Below are 18,855 nucleotides of genomic sequence, written 5' to 3' on the forward strand. Positions count from 1 at the left end.
GTTTACCTTTACCTTTACATGATGTGCTAACCAGAGTCATAATTTTCATCTGTTAGCTAGGGAACATGAGTGGCACCCATGCCAAGCACAGTATCTGTAAAAACTGAGTGGGGAAGAGTCACGGCATAAACCCCTTCCTTTATATACCTTCATATACTTTAAACTATCTGTATGTGAAAATTTAAACGTTAAATAGTTAAACTATTTATTACATATTGAGCAGTTAAAGTATTATGTCCGGTGCTGAGCATGACATTTGAAGAAGAGGACAAGTTTAAGCTGCATTAAAAGTATTTATCAAGACATGAAAAGTCATTATTCATTTCTACTTCAGAGTACAGAGACCATACCTACATACTGTGTATACTTCTTGGCACCCCACTGCCAGCATGATATTTACAAATTAGACAGGGTTCAAAGTAGGCAACGAAAATGATATATCGACTTAAGGACCTGCCATTTAAACTTGGGATGCTCCCTTTGCAGAAAAGAAGAATTGGATGCATAGATGTAGTAGACGTAAATATTTGATGACAAGTTTAGGCGCATAAAGAAAAGCTACAGGCAAGGTAGAGTCAGGATGAAGTCAGCCTATAAATGAAATAAATCAAATAGTCATGAACTATGATCACAGAAACAATATAAACAATGAGCATAAAGGGTACCTAGATTAAAAGAAAGGTTAAGATAAAAATCCTGACTGTAAGATCTGTATAACGGTGGAAGAATCGATCTAAGGCAGGGGTGGACAAATATGGCCCCTTTATAATCTGTGGACTTGAACTCCCAGAATTCCTGAACCAGCTTGGCTGTCTCAGGAATTCTGGGAGTTGAAGTCCACAGGTTGTAAAAGGGCCACAGTTGCCCACCCCTGACCTAAGGAGTTCCCCATTTCTAAAGAATTTTGTAAGGAAAAGCTGGACATTTATCTCTCTGGTTTAAATGGTTTTCCTGCACATTGCTGTGGAGTTTTGCTTGCAGTGGATCCGATGCTTGCAGGTTTCTCAAAGAACTGTTTTACTGAATATGTCATTTTGGCACGAATGAAAACAAAGCCAACTCTGGATATTCTCTTTTCACTAGACTAGCCATGCCCAGTTCCTGCAACTGCTTTTCATATGTTTTAGCCTCCAGTCCCCTAATCATCTTGGTTGCTCTTCTCTGCACTCAGTTACAGAAGACAGATTCCAACTGAATATAAAACAGAACTGGCTAACAACCAGAGCAGTTCTACTGTACAACCATTACTCAAAGAGTTAGTAGGCTTCAAGCCATTTCAACCAAAAGTGAGATATTCCTCTGCAGAGGAATGGTCAATGGTCCCTTCCAAAACTACTATTTTATGGGGGGCGGGGAGGGGAAGTGTAGTAGAGAGGACCAAATGTTTTTGCCCATTTCTTTTATCCACGGATTAGAGTAGAGTAGAGTAGAGTAGAGTAGAGTAGAGTAGAGTAGAGTAGAGTAGAATAGAATAGAATAGAATAGAATAGAATAGAATAGAATAGAATAGAATAGAATAGAATAGAATAGAATAGAATAGAATAGAATAGAATAGAATAGAATAGAATAGAATCAATGGTGGAATTCAGCCAGTTCGGACCTATTCAGGAGAATCAGTTGTTGGAAGAAATCTTATTTTGTTTTTTTCCACTTTACAGGGCTAATCCTGTAAGGAAGGAAGGAAGGAAGGAAACATTCTGGTATTGTTTCTAGTTTAATCTTTATTGCCCTGTTTACAGAAACTGCCTCTCTGCTTAATCCTTATTACATTGCAATAGCTAAGGCGAAGCGCCCATCGACGTGAGTGACGTTGAATTAGCCACACCCATACAGTCACATGACCACCAAGCCACATCTACCCAGGTAGTCATTAGGTCAGAGAACCGGTTGTTAAATTATTTGAATCCCACCACTGAGTAGAATAGAATAGAATAGAATAGAATAGAATAGAATAGAATAGAATAGAATAGAATAGAATAGAATAGAATAGAATAGAATAGAATAGAATAGAATAGAATAGAATAGAATTCTTCATTGGCCAAGTGTGATTGAACACACAAGGAATTTGTCTTTGGTGTAGACGCTCTCAGAGTACATAAGGAGAATAAAATACATTCATCAAGAATAAAAAGATACAACACTTAGTGATAGTCAAGGTTACTATTAAGGTTACTAAAGTACTAAAAATACTTTATTTTGATACTACTATCAAAATTTTAAAAAATGGAATAGAATAGAATAGAATAGAATAGAATAGAATAGAATAGAATAGAATAGAATAGAATAGAATTCTTCATTGTCCAAGTGTGATTGGACACACAAGGAATTTGTCTTAGGTATAGATGCTGTCAGTGTACATAAGGAAAATAAAATACATTCATCCAGAATAAAAAGATACAACACTTAGTGATAGTCAAAGTTACTGATAAGCTAACAAATCATACTAGGAAACAAATAAAAACAATACAAATTGAAAGATACAAGCACATGTTTATAGTAATAAGTGGGAAGAGATAGATACTAGTAAGGAAGAGAAGAATGATAATAATACAGTCTTAGTAAATTATTTGACAGTGTTGTGGGAATTAGTTGTTAAGCAAAGTGATGGCAATTGGGAAAAAACTGTTCTTGTGTCCAGTTATTCTGGTGTGCAATGCTCTATACCATTGTTTTGAGGGTAGAAGTTGAAATAATATATATCCAGGATGTGAGGATTCACCACAAATCAGAAGCATTATAAATGTTTGTTCTCCAGTTATGGAATTTATCAAGGTTAGGTCCACCACAGGACTAATGAAAGCTTAGTTTTAAAGATCCATTTGGAGTAACAACGGAAAATGCTACTGTAAAACTCAGGACCAGACAGACTTGACATTTCAAAAGTGTTCTTCAAGAATGTCAGTTTTCACCTCTTGAACTTCAAAGTAAGAAAAAATCCATACCGTTGATATATTGACAAGTAGCCCAATCAAAGGCGGCAGGGATGTCAAAAAATAAAAAGGATCTGAATAAGTATAGTTGACTACTCAATTTAAAAAAAAAAAAAGAACAAAAGGAAGATGGACATGAAAGTACTAAACTGTCCAACGTGCTAGGGGAGATGACCTGTCCCAGCCAGAGAATGAACAAAGAAATTCAAGGTTATTCTTTAGCAAACGTCGAGTTAGACCTTTGAAATAACTCTGAAATCCAGATCTTAGAATATTATCAGGCATGAAACTTTGACATGTTTCCATCTTTTGGCCCAATGCATCAGAGTTTTCTTAATTAGAAAATACTGTTGTGAGTCCATTGTTGTGTTGTCAACATTATCATTTGCTAGGTTCTCATGATGTGATGAGGGATGTGGTGGCTCAGTGGCTAAGACGCTGAGCTTGTCGATCAAAAGGTCGGCAGTTCAGCGGTTCGAATCCCTAGTGCCGCGTAACGGGGTGAGCTCCTGGACTTGTCCCAGCTTCTGCCAACCTAGCAGTTCGAAAGCACGTAAAAAATGAAAGTAGAAAAATAGGGCCCATCTTTGGTGGGAAGGTAACAGCATTCCATGCACCTTTGGCATTTAGTCATGCTGGCCACATGACCACGGAGATGTCTTTGGACAGCGCTGGCTCTTCGGCTTTGAAACGGAGATGAGCACCACCCCCTAGTCGGGAATGACTAGCACATATGTGCAAGGGGAACCTTTACCTTTACCTTTACATGATGGGCTAACCAGGGTCATAATTTTCATCTGTTAGCTAGGGAACATGAGTGGCACCCATGACAAGCCCAGCATCTGTAAAAACTGAGTGGGGAAGAGTCACGGGGTAAACCCCTTCCTTTATATACCAGGTCACCTCATGGGGTGAATCTAATTAGCACTCTTGCTTATTAATCCATTTCTCTAAACAAAGGATATTTAGCAAAAGCCAGATTTAGCAATAGCAACATCTACAGGAATGCATACGCCAGACTCAATTTCCCCATAATTAGTCCATTGCTAAATACATGTAGCATCCTCAACTTACAACCACAATTGAGTCCCAAATTTCTGTGGTTAGGTGAGACATTTGTTAAATGAGTTTTGCCCCATTTGACAACCTTTCTTGCCTTAGTTGTTAAGTGAATCACTGCAGTTGATAAATTAATAACCCAGTTGTTAAGTGAATCCGGTTTCCCCATTGACTTTGCTCGTCAGAAGGTTGCAAAAGGGGATAGCAACAGCAATAGCACTTAGACTTATTGTTCTGTCCCCTCCCACGAGTGGCCTTGCAGAGACTCAAATAGCTTGGCAGTAACAAATGCAGACTAGATAGACTGAAGCTGGCCCTTTAATAAATAGTTCTCTTCCAAAGCATTTATCAGTCCAATAGTTACCGGGCAATGTTCCAAAGGTCTTGGCAGATGGCCAGCAGGCTACTGCAGGAATGCAGACTCTTGTGAAAAAACTCCAGACTAACAGTTGTAAATCCACTACATCCAAAAGGCCAACAAATTGTTCACCACGCCTTTCCAGCCCAGTCACACCCCTTTTATACTTTGTAGGGTATGGCCCTACATCTCCTGATCACACCTCTTGGGACGTGGCAATAGCTGTTCTCTACGACGTCTTCTACGTCTCTCTCTTGCATCCAATAAGGACTCCCCCTCCTCGTTACCAGCCTCTGTTTCCTCTTCACTTTGGCTGGGATCCAGAGGCACGTCATCAACTGTCAGTTCTTGCTGACTCACCAGTGAAGATGGCCCCTCCGGCACATACTTGTGACAGCTTCCTCCTCCTCCATATCATCCTCTGACTCAGTATGCGAAGATAAATCAGCCTCTGGGGCTGGGGTCACAACACTTATATACCGCTTTCCGGTGTTTTACAGCCCTCTCTAAGGGGTTTACAGAGTCAGCCTATTGCCCCCAACAATCTGGGTCCTCATTTTACCCATCTCAAAAGGATGGAAGGCTGAGGTGATCTTGAGCCAGTGAAATTTGAACTGCTGAACTGCAGCTAGCAGTCAGCTGAAGTAGCCTGCAGTACTGACAAGCTTCTGAATTTTGATCACATGATCATGGGGATGCTACAAAAGTCGTTAATTGTGAAAATCAGTCTAATCCACTTTTTTCAGTGCTGTAGTAACTTCAAACAGTCACTAAATGAACTATTGTAAATTGAGGACTAGTTGTATGTATTGTAGGAATCACCTGGAGACTTCCTGTCCAAGTTTTCCAAAGTATTTATTGGCCAATTTACCGTATTTTTTGGCGTATAAGACACACCTTAAAAGAGGCTGAAAGTTTGGGTGTGTCTTATATGCCAAATGTAGCTTTTTCGAAGTTTTTTTTAGCCCTAATGAGGCACTAACGAGTGAAGCGATCTCCGTGCTTTGCCTGCTCCCTCAGACTCTCAGCTGTGAAACTTTTTTTCAGCCCTAACGAGGCACTAGCGAGTGAAGCTATCTCGGTACTTTGGCTGCTCCCTCAACTCTCCGCTGTACTTTAACGAGGCGCTAGCGAGTGAAGCGATCTCCGTGCTTTGCCTGCTCCCTCAGACTCTCAGCTGTGAAGATTTTTTTCAGCCCTAATGAGGCACTAGCGAGTGAAGCAATCTCCATGCTTTGGCTGCTCCCTCAACTCTCCGCTGTGCTTTAACGAGGCATTAGCGAGTGAAGCGATCTCCATGCTTTGCTCCAACTCTCAGCTGTTCTTTAGAAGCTTTTTTTCAGCCCTAACTAGGCACTAGCTGAGTGAAATGGTCTCCCGGTGCTTTGTCTGCTTTTCTCATGGCTGCTTCCTCTCAGCTGTGCCTTAGAACCTGTTGTTTATCCCCAAGCAGGAGATAAAAAACCAGCAAACTAATGTGCTGAAGCTGACCAGACTAAGGACGCTAGCCAGATGAATACCTAGTAGGCAGATTTTTTTTTCCTATTTTCCTCCCCAAAAACTAAGCTGTGTCTTATACTCCGGTGTGTCTTATACTCCAAAAAATATGGTAAATGTACTTTCTTGAAAGCTATTCCCATAATCCCAAGAGAGGGGAAGAAGACTTCCTTATTGCAATGTTCGTTGCCTTCAGGTGGAATAAATAACCAATAAATTAAAAAACGATTGGATAGCTGTTTGTCTAGAATGGTATACAGTCTCCTGCCTAAGCAAGGGGTTGGACTAGAAGACCTCCAAGTCCCTTCCAACTCTACTATTCTGCAATCTGATGTTTTGTGATCTTTTGCCAGTTCTTTGTCTTCTACTCTGCCTTGTATGGCTACATTAATTATCCAGACTGTCTTCTTTTCAACCACACTTTAATCTGGTGTTTTATGAGCCAAACTTTATCAGTTTGTATTCAGAAATCCTGCAATGTTGATTTTCATCTCTATGTCTCCACCAATTTTTCATTACTGGCACATAATAAATTTTACCGATGTTCCAATAAATCATTTTGGTGATTGGGTTAGGGTGTTGTTTATGATCCATTTGTGCAATCTCTTTGTATGAGCTGAGTACAAGGTCTACTATTTTTTTTCCTGCCTCTTTGCACAGTCAGCAATTTGAATCATTCATCATCATCATCATTATTAAAATTTTTTTAAAAAAAAACTTTGGATGAGGGTCCACCTTTGTAGAATTCTTTTAAGTTCAGAACAAGGTTTATTCATAATTATAATTACATTAGTGGTAGAAGTGATTAACCTGGAAAACAAAGAAAATGTTCAAGATATTCTAATTAATGTTAACTCTGTCCTATCTCATTAATTTGTGTCCGGTAGTTACCTGAACTGTCAGATTACTTCTAATCCAAGCAACATGGGAAAGAAACATGTTACTGATAGAAGAGAATATTTAGCTCAGGGTAGAACTGTGGGGTGGTCTCTGAGCTTGGTAGTTTTGCAAACATTTTGTGGGAAGAAATATCCATCTAGTTCAGTTTCAAGCTGGGAGAAAGACACTGGAAACATGGAGGCTTATTGGAAAGAAGGTTTAATGATGAACAGAACCACCAGGCACATGGTTCTGGTGCAGCTGACAAAATGAGAGGGAGAGGGGTTTTTATACCTTCTTTGAGCTTTGCACTTGAGCTTCCTGTTCCAGTGCAAGAACATGTATTCTATTGGTTGTTGTCCAATTCCTATGGGGTCATGTAGGAGTTATGTAGGGGGTCATTAGCTGACACTATAGGCGAAAGAGGAAATGCAAATCCTAGGTGTTTGTCTGAGCTCCCAGGTTTGGTTGCAATTTGGACTGCTCTGCGGGTGATGCAATTTTTATTGTGGCTTAATGACTTTGCCCTGTGTTGGATCTTGAGTGAGGGCTAATCCTATCACTCTGCCTTTGTTCAGACTTTGCTGCAGGGAACTTCAAACTATCCTGTTTTGAACAGATTTCTGCCTGCAGTATTTGCTTTGCCTATGAATAGACATATGCAGTGTCCATACCACTTTATAACGCCTTGGTAAGGTCACACTTGGAATACTGCATTCAGTTTTGGTCGCCACGATGTAAAAAAGATGTGGAGACTCTAGAAAGAGTGTAGAGAAGAGCAACAAGGATGATTAGGGGGCTGGAGGCTAAAACATATGAAGAACGGTTGCAGGAACTGGGTATGTCTAGTTTAATGAAAAGAAGGACTAGGGGAGACACGATAGCAATGTTCCAATGTCTCAGGGGCTGCCACAAAGAAGAGGGAGTCAAGCTATTCTCCAAAGCACCTGAAGGCAGGACAAGAAGCAATGGGTGGAAACTAATCCACCCATTGAGAAGCAACTTACAACTAAGGAGAAATTTCCTGACAGTTAGAACCAGAGGTGGTATTCAGCAGGTTCTGACCAATTGTGGAGAACCGGTACTAGAAATTTTAAGTAGTTTAGAGAACCGGTAAATACCACCTCTGACTGGCCCTGCCCCCATCTATTCTCTGCCTCCAGAGTCCCAGCTGTTCAGGAGGAAATGGGGATTTTGCAGTAACCTTCCCCTGGAGTGGGGAGGGAATGGAGATTTTACAGTATCCTTCCCCTGCCAGGCCCACTAAGCTATGCCCACAGAACCGGTAGTAAAAAAATTTGAATTCCACCACTGGTTAGAACAATTAATCAGTGGAACAACTTGCCTCCAGAAGTTGTGAATGCTCCAACACTGGAAGTTTTAAAGAAGAGACTGGATAACCATTTGTCTGAAATGGTGTAGGGTTTCCTGCCCAAGCAGGGAGTTGGACTACAAGACCTCCAAGGTCCCTTCTAACTCTGTTATTCTATTCTAAGAGCTATCTAGTTTTCAATAAGCTCTTTATCTCTTAAGTGCTGATATCTGCGGTGGGCTATTAAGAAAAAGTGGGGGCTGATTTTCTGCCTTTAAAAAAACATGTTTCTCCGTTTCTCATTTAGGGGAATATAATAATCTGTATTTTTAATGTTTCTCAAAATATTTCATTCTTCTAAGAGGGGGTGTGTTGGCTTCCCACAATTTCATGACCAAACTAGGTAATATCCTCAGTGCGCTCATAATGAAACATCTGCAAGAAAACTACCAATCTCAGAGAGCACCAAAAACTCCACAAGAAACACATTATCACAGCTGAAGACATTACATGAGAAGAGAGCTCGTTTGCCACTGTGCAGCTTGTAAAACAATTGTCAGCTCCTGGCCTTCATTTATCCTTTTATCATAATTATTTTCTTCCAGATGATAAATATATAAATCTGTATCAGTGGTGGGTTTCACTTACCTTTGCTACCAGTTCGCTCGTGCAGAGTGTATTTGATGACATCCGGGCAGGTGGGCAAAGCCTCCCACCGCCACTACTACCATTTTGACCGAACCGGGGTGAACCGGTATTCATATCCCTGTCACATTGCACTTGCAGTAAACAGGAGTACAAGGAAAGAAAGGTACTTAGAATATACTAAAGTTTAATTTCTCCTCTTTAAAACAAAACAAAGCATTATTTAGTGGAACTTTTATTAACAGAAGCGGCATTATTATTCTTGTTATCATTATTATTTCATTGCTGAGATTGTGCCAGAAAAAAAAAAAGAGAGAGAGAATTAGTATTTGAAATGTGATGATCTCCTGGAGATACATTTGAGCATGGTCCTTCGTCAAATGCATGCGTTTGTAATGAAATTAAAATTACATAACTTCCTTTGCTTTAAATAAAAGATGCTTTCCCTTTATACATTGCCATCCCCACCCCTGAACTCTTCTCGATCTGTACCTTATTAATAAACTTGGGTGTTTAAAATTTTAGTGCAGCTGAAAATTCATGCTTTTTAAAAAAAGGGGGGTGACTCTACAATAATGACAGTAATTAATAAGTCATCCACAGTAGAAAGATCTCTTAGAACTCAGTCGGGGATCTAAGATCATTCAAATTCCTATCAGCATTGAAAATGTCATTAATAATTTATCCTTCCTCTTGGTATCAACAGTGGAAGTAATAACGATGCAAAATATGAGATCTTGAAAACCAGCTGAGAAGATTATATTGTACGGTGAGTAAAAGATTGGTTTTTCTCGGGTTGACCTATTCATATCTGTAATTCAGTTCCAAAAATCCGGTGACAATCAACAGCAGTGTTATTACTATTTGCTTATGTAGTGTTTTGTTTTACAGAAACATGGAAATAGTCATTGCTGTTGCTTAATTATTCTATTTATTAGAGGAAATTGCTTAAGTAACGTAGCAAAACAGAATCAGAGATGGAAAATGTCTATAAGGAGGCAATAAATCTCATTCTCTTACTGACAGAAAAAAGAAATCTTAAGCTCTGGTTAAAACCTTCCAGTGACTTGTAGTTAGAAATGTGTGTCTTTATGTGTATTTGTATGTACTCACACATGTGTATAGTAGTGGCCAAAATTGTGGAAACCTTTTGGGAAAAGTGTATTTTCTAAAACTAGCTAATAACACCACTTTTTTGGGGGAGTAGTACCATAAAATTATATATCAATGGAAAGATAATTTAACCAAGAATGTAATGCAATCGCTTATATGAAGGATATGCTATTATAATAGCAGTTACAGTATAAAGAAGAAAAGTGAAACATGTAGAAAAAATAAGATATATCACTATTTCAGTTAATACTTAACCTTTAACATGAATTACAGCCTTACAACATCTTCCCATGGAGCAAACCAAATCTTTTAGTTCTGCAGCTGTTATAACATGAAACCAAGATTGAATGATGGCTTCTGTTAACTGGGTTTTATTGCTGGGTCATTTCTGACTAACAAGTTTCTTTAGTCGGCTCCATAGATTTTCAATTGGGTTAAGGTCTGTGATATTCCAAGGCCATTCCATCAGTGGAATATGATTATCTTGAAACTCCCCCCCCCCAAAAAAAAGTGTTATTAGCCATCAAACCTCAAAAATACACTTTCCCCAAAAGGTTTCCACAATTTTGGCCACTGCTGTATGTAAAAATGCTGTGTTAATTATTTTTCTGCATTTTTCTAACTATTAATATTCAATATGATAAGACATAAATTGCTTTAAAGCAATGAAATTGCATTAAAGAAATTAAAAGCAGAACTGAGTGAAATTTTCCAAGATGTCAATCCTTAACTGAAGTGCAGGATTTTAGCACTAAATATTCCGAATTGTCGTGAGAACAAAAAAATATATTTTTCTGGTTCAAATTCTTCAGTAGTTTGAAGTAGTTTGCAATTCATCTGTGGGTCATCGTTGGGGCTTGAAAATATATACAAAGTTCATACAGTTTTACTGTCCTTAATATCTTCCTGAACTTGATTTGAAATCAGAGGTATAACATATGTCAAGGCAAGGGAAAGTTTGGTGTTGAGGCATTACAGAGGTATATAAGAGCCATGGTGGCAAAGTGGTAAGAATGCGGTACTGCAGGATAACTCACTGCTCATTGTCAGGAGTTCGATTCTCAGCGGCTCAAGGTTGACTCAGCCTTCCATCCTTCCGAGGTCGATAAAAGGAGGACCCAGATTGGCGGGGTCAAAATTCTGGCTCTATAAACTGCTTAGAGAGCACTGTAAAGTGTAAAGAATCACCCCAAATGCTTCCCTGAGATGGGCAGAATATAAATAAATAAGTAACAAGAAATAGGAAACAGTAACAGAGTTGGAAGGTACCTCGGAGGTCATCTAGTCCAACCCTCTGCTCACCCAGGAGACCTGTACTAGGGATTCGAACCGCCGAACTGCTGACCTTTCTGATCGACAAGCTACGTGTCTTAGCCACTGAGCCACCTAGTCAGGCTACTAGGTAAATAGTAGGACTAAGTAATACTAGGTAAATAATAATACTAAATAAATAGTGATCTGTAAGCTAGTTTCAGGACACAGCCTCAAAAGATCCAAAGTAATCTTTAATGCCAGATGTTTCAGTCGTATTGTTGATCAGGATTCTGATCGTTCTGAGGATTGGTCAAAAGGTTTTTAATGGCGAAATGACAGAAATGAAGTTCAGGCCTTAGCAGGCCTTTGAAGTTGTGGAAAGTTCCCTAAGAAAGCAGAAGCCTATGAGTTGAGCACATGATGAAAATCACAGGATGTTTGCATGAGCACATTTGTAACAATTATCTACTGGGTCCTGAGTTACTCTTATATAACCAAGTAAAAGTGCAAAAGCTATATATACTTACTTCAAAGTGCCTTCGGGGTTCTTCCAATCTTATGAGAGGGACGCACCTTTGTTCAGCTGAATAAACGTGTTATCTAGAGAAGGAAAATCTGGACTCCGTCTCTTTGTTCACACTGAGCCACATGTAATCCCTGTTCGTAGATTCGTAGATTCAGGTTAATGTCAGCGTTCCAGAAAAACCCAACTCCAATTAAAAACTCCGAGACAGGCATTTTCTCAAAGTTCCATTTATTAGAGTAGGCACATCTGGGAAAACCCGAATCTGAGAGTTCCGGGTTTTCCCTCAGTTAATCAAAACCCCAAATCCAGCCCCTGCACCCATCAGTCCATCACATCCTCCTCCAGATGCAGGAACACCTTGACTGAAAAGAAGAATGCTATTATGTCTAACTACATTCCCTCTACTAAATCCCCCCCCCTCCTAATTTCCCAAGCACAAGAAGTTGGCAGCGTGGAAGCTTCTGGTGTTAATATGGTTTCCAAAGTTGACACCCTGTCTAACAATGTAATAACAGAATAACAGAGTTGGGAGGGACCTTGGAGATCTTCTAGTCTAGCCCCCTGTTCAAGCAGGCGACCCTATATCATTTCAGACAAATGGTTGTCCAATCTGCTCTTAAAAACCTCCAGTATTGGAGCACTCACAACTTCTGGAGGCAAGTCGTTCCACTGATAAATTGTTCTAACTGTCAGGAATTTCCCTGTATTATCATCATCACATAATGTATTTAGAATATGATACCATATTTTGGAGTATAAGATGCTCCGGACTATAAGACGCACCTACCTTTTTTGGGGAGGAAAACAAGAAAAAAAAATCTGCCTCTGCCTCCCAGCAATTTGCCTCCTTGCAGCAAACAGCAAACAGCCTGTTTCATTTTTATTTTCAGCACATCCTGATTAGCACAAGAAAAAAAATCTGCCTCTGCCTCCCATCAATTTGCCTCTTTGCAACAAGCAGCGGAGGCCGAAAATGGGGTGTGCGGAGGCAGCAATAGGCAATGGCAATCCCTGCAGCCTGAAACAGCTGATGGTCGGGAGGCCGATCCAACCGACAATCAGCTGCTTGTGCTAATCAAGCTGTGCTGAAGCTGAAACTGAAATGGGCTGTTTGCTGTTTGCTGCAAGGAGGCAAACTGCTGGGAGGCAAAGGCCAAAGGGTGGGGTGGGCGGGGTTACATTCAATGTATAAGATGCACCCAAATTTTCACCCTCTTTTGGGGGGGAAAGTGTGTCTTATACTCCAAAAAGTACTTTAATTTGAACCTGGTCATTTGTGCCTTGAATGAGAATTCTGAATTGATATGTTCTATGCTCCATTTTTCTTCTTGGCTATCTGTAGTATTCCATTGCCTTCTACAAGTCTGTTATATTTGATTGCGTTGTTCTGTTTTACAGGTTTTGGTTTGTGTACTACACCGGTTCCCACCTTTTCAAACCAATCACTTCTCAAATTAATTAACAACGCCAATGTTTTGTATTTTCAATGTCAGTCACAGGGAGATTTATCCTACTTGCCACTTACATACTCCAGAAGATTTATCTGAATAGATCATATCCCACAGCAAGCTCTAAAATACCTTGATGTCTTATTAATAAGTTAATTGAATTCCACAGTTACTCTGCTAATGTTAATGCATTTATGCTTTGTCACTGACTGATAGACAAAGATGTCTACAAAGATACTTTAATAGCTGCTTTCAGGAACAAATGAACACCTAGAGCTAAATTATGATAGAGCAAGTATTAATAAGGGGCACTGATAAGCTGGCATTAGAAAATTGTTAGTGACAATAACAAATGCATTCTGAGTTCTGGTCCTGTTCCATTTGACAACACGGAACATAGAAAATATATTGTTTTAAACGTTCTATTTTGCTATGGTAAGTTCCCACAGGTAGGAATAACAATAGATGTGGTAAATAAGATGTCAACCTTGGACCAAGGAAAACCCTGGCTCAGGACTTAAGCAACCTTAGAACTTAATGATTGATTTTGAGACTTTCTTTCTTTCTTTAAAAGAAAAGGGAAAAATTTCCCCTGTCTAATCATGATGCCCAAGAAATTAAAAGACGCTTGCTCCTGGGGAGGAGAGTTAAGGCAAATCTAGATAGCTTACTAAAAAGCAGAGACATCACCCTGCCAATAGAAGTGTATACAGTCAAGGCTATGGTTTTCCCAGTTGCAATGTATGGCTGTGAAAGTTGGACCATAAGAAAGGCTGAGCGCCAAAGAAATGAGGCCTTTGAACTATGGTGCTGGAGAAGACTCCTGCGACTCCCTTGGACTGCAAAGCGATCAAACCAGTCAGTCCTAGAGAAGATCAACCCTGACTGCTCTTTAGAAGGCCAGATCCTGAAGATGAAACTCAAATACTTTGGCCACCTAATCAGAAGGAAGGACTCACTGGAGAAGAGCCTAATGCTGGGAAAGTTTGAGGGCAAAAGAAGAAGGGGACAACAGAGAATGAGGTGGCTGGATGGAATCACTGAAGCAGTCGGCATGAGCTTAAATGGACTCTGGGGGTTGGTAGAGGACAGGAAGGCCTGAAGGAACGTTGTCCATGGGATCGTGATGGGTTGGACATGACTTCGCAACTAACAACAATAAATCATGATGCTCATCTCCATTTCCCAGAGGAGGGACAAGCATTGTCTGAAGATTCTTCTCAGGTTATGTGACGAGCATGATTATACACCAAGACACACAGAACACTGTTACTTTCCCACCAAAGTGGAAACTAATCAAGGAGAGAACCAATCTAGACCTAAGGAGACATTTCCTGACAGTTAGAACAATTAATCAGTGGAACAATTTGCCTCCAGAAGTTGTGGGTGCTTCAAAAGTGGAGGTTTTTAAGAAGAGATTGGACAACCTCTGATATAAAGCTTCCTACTTGAGCAGAGGACTTGACTAAAAGTCTTCTTCGGTCCCTCCAGCTCCAAAGCACCTGAAGGCCAGACAAAGAATAATGGATGGAAACTGAACAAAGAAAGACTCAACCTGGAAATAAGGAGAAATTTTCTGACAGTGAGAGCAATCAACCAATGGAACAGAAGTTGCCTTCGGAAGTTGTGGGAACTTCATCACTGGAAGCTTTCAAGAAAAGACTGGACTGCCATCTGACAGAAATGGTGTAGGGTCTCCTGCTTGGGCGGGGGGTTGGACTAGATGACCTACAAGGTCCCTTCCAACTCTGTTAATCTGTATCTCAGTTGTAATTAAGGTAGGATTTTTATTGGGACTGGGAAAAATATTGATTCGTAGATTCCGGTCAGAGCACATCTGAATAAATTTTCAGATCGAATTGGCTTACTGAACTCCATAAGAAAGTTCAACTGAACCAAATGAGGGAAAGTGTGTTTTTTTTTCCTTTCCTGAACTAGTTTGAAAAATCAGATAAAGAGCTGAACTAACCCAATTCAGCCTTTCAGACTGAAGCATTGAATTGAATCAGATTTATTCAAATTCTCAGTCAAATTGTATCAACAATTCAGACTGATTTGATGATGCAAAGCAAATGTTGACTGATCCGCAGTCCTCAAACTCATTTATTTTCAATTTGTCTCACATGAATTTATCCCTCCACATCTCTGAATCAATACACACTTTTAAAATCACATCCATTTTACTCTCTCTTTCTTTCACGAAATATGCATTCTATGACTCAATTTCATGTTGTATTTTACCTTAAATATGCATATGATAAAAGTTCTAATAAAATATTACAGCCATGGGCAGATTAGCTTCTAAAATGTTCTGCTATGTGTTCTCTGAAGACATTCAGAAAGGAATTTTCCCTCTTCTCTTTCATTTCTCCTTCAGCATTCCCCCTTCCATTTTGAAGGATAAACAAGAGTTACCATAAATTAGGCATTCTTACTCTTTAGCCAGATACAGAAGAAACTGTTCATTAACACTTCCTTTTCATTCTTAGCTATTTTACCAGAGAGAGAAAGAGAGAGAGAGAGAGATTAGAAATATGGGAGCCCTCCAGTGGTCAAAAATGTTCTTTCGGGATAATGTGATTTGAACTGACCATCTCCTAAAAAAATCTGTAAGACACAGAAAGGTTTGATCCACTAAACTCTGGATTAGGAAAAGAGTACTTGGCTAAAATAAAATGAAAGTATATACGGGGTTGCAAACTATAAACAGTATGACTATTCCTCCATCTCAATCAATATATAACTCTCAAAAGGTCCGAGCTCCGGACCTACTCCAGTAGTAACAATCCCAGATGTGTGGGCAAGTGATAACTGGGATTATTGAGTTCCAAAAAGCACTGGTATTGAAACAGGTGCAATCTGGAATTAAAGTCAGCACTGAGAGAGTTTGCCTCCCAACGCAGTTAAATAGTTTTATTTAAAATCTATGATCATTCAACTAAATTGCTAGATGAAAATGAATTCTTATTTCATTGAAGTCAGGTATCCTTCTAAGAGGCCAATCTTAAAATGGAAAAAGGGGGAAAATACCAATAATAAAGTAATACTCCCGGGGACCATTTCCTGGAGAAAATACCTCATTGGTTTTCTCCAAAATGAAAAGATAATAATCCCAGCCTCCTGAAAAAGATAAGAGCATATTAATGTGTCTTCTCCACAGTTTATTGAGCTAGATATTGTTGTCTAAATTGGCCATTTGACCAGCAACATGTAATGGCCTAATTGTCAACTCGCAAAGCATCTCTGGCCTGCTCTCAAGTTGCCATAGGAAAAGAGGGATGGGAAACTGATGAAACAGTATGGCAGCCAAAGACAGATGCACATTCCAGACTTATCTCTCTCAAGGCTGTATCCCAGGGTTACTTACAGTGGCTGGAGAGGAGTGATCTCTACAACCGCGAAATTGCCCTGTTGGCGAATGTGATTGATGTGATTGATGTGACCCTGGGGGGAGGGGAGGAAACAGAGGCATGATTGGGGCCATAAATTACGAGGGGTCAAACATGGCTTCACTTGGGAACGTGCAGACATGAAGCTCCTAATAAATAACTGGATTTATTTTGAAGCTTGGCTCAAAGCTCATGATTTAATTAGGACATCTGTGGGAATCCTGACAATAATAACATTGGGATGAAGATTGCTTAGTGCTCTCTGAGATTGCTTTAGATTACCCAAACTAGGTAACATCATCAGTAGTACCGGTAGTCATTTTTTGAAGCATTTGACACAAATATGCGGTACCAATAGAAGAAAATATTTGTAGATCAGTGTTCAAATGAGTGGGTCCTAGACTAGCACAACCAAGTTCAGAGAGCACTAAGGACCATACTTTTTGAAGTATAAGACACACTCCTCACCAAAAAAAGAGGGTGGAAATGTTGGTGTGTTTTATGCACTGCATACAGCCATTTTTGGCCTCCCAAAACCCCATGCCATGCATCCCATTTTTGCCAAAAAAACAGGCCCATTTTTCGCAAAAATGGGATGTACTAAGGGTTTGAGTGGCCTGCAGAGTGTTCCTGGGGGCTGGGGAGGGCAAAAGGGTTTTGGGAGGCCAAAAACAGGCCCATTTTCACGAAAAATAATATTGAGTCAAACCCATTGTCAAGTACTGTATTTTTTGGACTATAAGACGCACTGGAGTATAAGCGTGAAAAATGGACCTGTTTTTCACAAAAACAGGATGTACAGAGGGTTTGGGAGGCCTGCAGAGTGCTCCTGGGGGCCGGGGAAGGCAAAAACCGGATGCATAGAGGCCAAAAACTTTTTTTTTCTTGTTTTCCTCTTCAGAATCTTGGTGCGGTTATACTCCAGTGCGTCTTATAATCCAAAAAATACAGTACTTGACAATGGGTTTGACTCAATATCATAGGATAGCCCTTATCACAGCAAGATTCGAGCAGCTGGATTCTGGTCTAACATGTACTACCTTTTGAGAGAACATGTATTTGTGAAGCATCAAAATATTCAATTGTCAATTATACGCCTCAGCAAGAGCCTAATACTTATAGACAGTACATGAGGGAATCATGCCCTGGGACTCTGATCAAATATTATCTTATTTCTTTCAAGACACAAAAATATATGTAGTTACTAGAATTGGTAAGTTTATACTCCAATGTGTGTCCAACAGAGAACACATTTTAGAGAACACATTAGGATGGCCTGTAAAGGTAATGAATTAAACCCAAAAGACACTGGCTTTGAATGTTAATATACATTTTATTTTATCATTTATTATGCAAATTTATATAGCCAACCAACTCTTACACAGGTGACTCTAGACAGCTCACAATATTATAGGTAAAAGGCAAAGGTTCCCCTCGCACATATGTGCTAGTCGTTCCCGACTCTAGGGAGCGGTGCTCATCTCCGTTTCAAAGCTGAAGAGCCAGCGCTGTCCAAAGACGTCTCCGTGGTCACGTGGCTGGCATGACTAAATACCAAAGGCGCATGGAATGCTGTGACCTTCCCACCAAAGGTGGTCCCTATTTTTCTACTTGCAGTTTTTTACGTGCTTTCGAACTGCTAGGTTGGCAGAAGCTGGGACAAGTAACGGGAGCTCCCCTCGTTATGCGGGGTTTGAACTGCTGAACTGCTGACCTTTCAATCAACAAGCTAAGCATCTTAGCCACTGAGCCACCGCAGCCCTGTCACAATATTATACATTCCTGCATTTTATTTTATTTTATACTATCTTATTTTACTCATTTATCCTTACTTTATCTTACCTTACTACACTTTCTACATATTTTTCGGTTTTATCTCACCAGAGTCTCTTTTACCTCATTTTGTTAATCTCATTTTATTGTGTTTTACAGCTGAGCATCTCAAAGCATACTCATAGTTTGATATGCTCAACTGATTAATCAATAAAGTATTATAGTGCCTTGAGTACCTTGGACTGAGAGGAGGAGAAAAACCAAGAAAGTTTTTATTGGATGGAACTGATGAGAGAGAATCTTAAAGAACAAAAGCAATAATGAAATTGATCATGGGTTTGGAAGAAGCAATCTAGTCTAGAAGTAGATTTTGCTGAACAATGAGTTCCAATTTCTCTAGAAAGCATGGCCAATGGTGAAGGATGCTGGAAGCTTTATTTTAGCAACATCAGAAGTGTCACAAGTTCCTTATCCCTCCAACCTCTTATGATTCACCCCAAATGTCTGAATGCCTTCTTTGTGACTGCTGAATTCCAAATTTCATCTTCTCTATCAAAGTTTCTCAAAGGCCATAAACTTTATTTCAGAAGCTGTTAAGTATGACTATAATTTACTCGCACTTAACCATATTTAATTGGGCACATCACTGCTTTTGACTGTGTAGTTTTTTCT

This window comes from Pantherophis guttatus, chromosome 5 (genome assembly GCF_059756535.1).
Source record: "Pantherophis guttatus breed Tessera chromosome 5, ASM5975653v1, whole genome shotgun sequence".
In the NCBI taxonomy this organism is placed as follows: domain Eukaryota; kingdom Metazoa; phylum Chordata; class Lepidosauria; order Squamata; family Colubridae; genus Pantherophis; species Pantherophis guttatus.